The sequence below is a fragment of the Cynocephalus volans genome, chromosome 4 (assembly GCF_027409185.1).
Source record: "Cynocephalus volans isolate mCynVol1 chromosome 4, mCynVol1.pri, whole genome shotgun sequence".
Classification (NCBI taxonomy): Eukaryota; Metazoa; Chordata; class Mammalia; order Dermoptera; family Cynocephalidae; genus Cynocephalus; species Cynocephalus volans.
The window spans coordinates 39,750,964-39,753,696 of NC_084463.1; positions in this window are offsets into that span (position 1 = coordinate 39,750,964).

The following is a 2,733-nucleotide window of genomic DNA, read 5'->3' on the forward strand; positions in this document are numbered from 1 at the left end:
GGCATCACACTACATATTCAATCACGTACTTCAATTGGCCGTTTCTCTAATTCTGTTCCTACAGATGTACATTATTCTTTTCTCAGTGTTTGTACAATATCTCACTCTAGGAATGGACCACAATGTATATAATCCATCCCCTGTAGCAGGTATTTCATTGTTCCCCAATTCCTGGTGAGTACAAGCAATGCCAAAATATATCCATCTTTACACAAATATGCAAGAATTTCTGTTGCACAGACTACAGAAATGGAATTGATGAGTCAAAATTTATAAACGGATTTATTTTATTGAAACACAAGTGATTATACATATTTGTGGGGTATGGAGCTGACTATCAATCCTTTTGTACAATCCCTGATGATCCAATCAGGATAATTAGCACGTTCATTGTAGTAAAATGGAATCATTCTTCGTGTCCACTAACCAATTTCTCACTGATCTCCCTCCCCCTTTCCCACCTCTAGTAACCTCAGTTCTGTTCTCTCCTTCTGAACGTTCACTGTATTATTGTGATTTTTGTTTCTTTCTTTCTTTATTTCTTAGCTCCCACTTATATACAGATTTAATACAAAAAAAGTAATAGCAGAAACAAACGTGAGGACGCTTGCTGGCTGACAGGGACGGTGTGCACCTTCGAGCATCACTTACCCGGAGGCGATAAAAGATAGACGATTCAAACTTTAGCATTTGATTTTTATATGTTTTTATATTTGCCTTGCCAAATACTCTAAGCAATAATAAAATGGGTTTTTAAAAATAAATTACAATTTTTATTTCAACCAGAGGAGGACTTGTTGATATTCCAATGTCCACTTCAACTCTCTGGTTCTTTTTTTCACTTAGGTAATTCTATACAAGCATCATGAGGACAGAACAGAAACTGGTCCCAATTATCACTAGGTAGTATTTTAGCACTTAATCAGGCACTGGCATATATACATTCTAACCCCATTCCCTGAAATTAAATATGAATTGAATTCTTTTGTATCATTATTCATAAAATTAATAATTCATCTCTATGCAGACTGGATACATAGGCTGGGAGCTAAAGTTAGTTAAAAAAACAAAAACAAAAAACTGTAAGTCCTTTCTTTAATTGGTTCCATTCTAACGCCCAATACCAACACAGATCCTTTGCTATTGAAGATTCTCTTGAAATGCTTTTAGGAATGAATGCCTTTTCTTAAAATCAGCCTTCTCAACACATGCAGAATGTTCATTAATATAGACCACTTAGAGACCCTGGAAAATGAGGCAAAAAATGGAAGTTCTAGCCACAGGAGCCTGCATGCCAGGCTGCACCTGTGCGGGCTCACCTGGCGGGGCGGCTGTGAGGACAGGCACACGGAGAACAATCACTGGCCAAGCCTGTCACCTTCCCGTAGTAGCCGGGAGCACACACATCACAGTGGGCACCAGTCGTGTTATCACCACAGTTCTGGGCCGCATTTTTCAAAAGGAGAGGGAAACAATGGAAATTGTTAAAAATCATTCTTATCTGGTAAAAGCTAATAAGCACAATCATATTTCATATCAGCTAGCTTTTTAAAAAAAAATTCTTAAGGAAGGTAGAGCATTTTTCTTCATGTTTTTTAAATCCTGGAAATATTTCTAGCTCTGTGACTTTCATTCATCATAAGACTGTGTGCATCTAACACAGCCTAGAAATTACCAGTACATTCTTCTTAAGGAAAACAGACACAGGGCCCCTTAAAGCAGCCAGCTTTCCTAACCTTAGAATAGGGATCTACCATACACGGTGAGCCAAAGAAATGATTTGAAGCACTGGTTTTGCACATAGTCAGGGCTCAACAATCCCATGCATGTACTAAGTTGAAACAGCAGAAACAAAAAAAATAGATGCTTTAGAAAACAGACAATGAGGGAGGAAAGCTCATTGTTTTAGAGCACCACCAGTAGATTCTTGCAATAACCAAGTAAATTTCAGTTAAATTTTATGTCATCATTTGGGCCTATGGTTTTCCTGTTTAAAAAAAAAAGCTAAAAGATCAAGCAGTCCTTGCCACCTCATTCCAATTTAAAATCTGCTTTTGCTCAATTCACCACTATCAGCTCAGCCGCTGCACAGAGACTCCGCTTCTGACGCAGCTGGGACAGGAAGACTGGTGACACGGAAGAGCCCCTGAGCAAACTCTCAAACCAACTCGTGCTTTTATCCTTTGCAGCAAGAGATGACACAGGAAGAAATCTCATTATATGTTTTTAAAAGCTATTTTAAAGTCTCTATTAAATGAAAAAAATTCCAGTATTTTCTATTGTAAAATTGCATTCCTATTTTACATGATGAAAACATATTTTACTGGGATCCATTTGGCCCCTAAAACTGATCCCTGTTTAGAAATAAAATTTGCAACCTCTCTCTTAAAAAATAAATGGGTTAAATACTAGTGTAAATAATAAAAGAAGACTGAAGCAGATTTTCAGGTTTTCCATTGCTAAACCACCTCCAGCATTAAAAACTCCCCCTAACATGACAGATGATGTGATTCCTGGTTTTCAAGACCCTAGAGAATTGAAGACAAGCTGCCCCAAAGAGTGGCAGGAAAATAAGGACCTACAAATGAGAACTGAAGCGCGGGGTGAATTTGTTGTGTGAGAAATGCACAGAGAATCCCTGCCAATTTTTCAGTGACATAAAAAGGTTCAGTTGCCTATCCTGGAAGGGGACAGTGGGGCACGGGGCAGCAGGACACCCAGGGTAATTCCCTG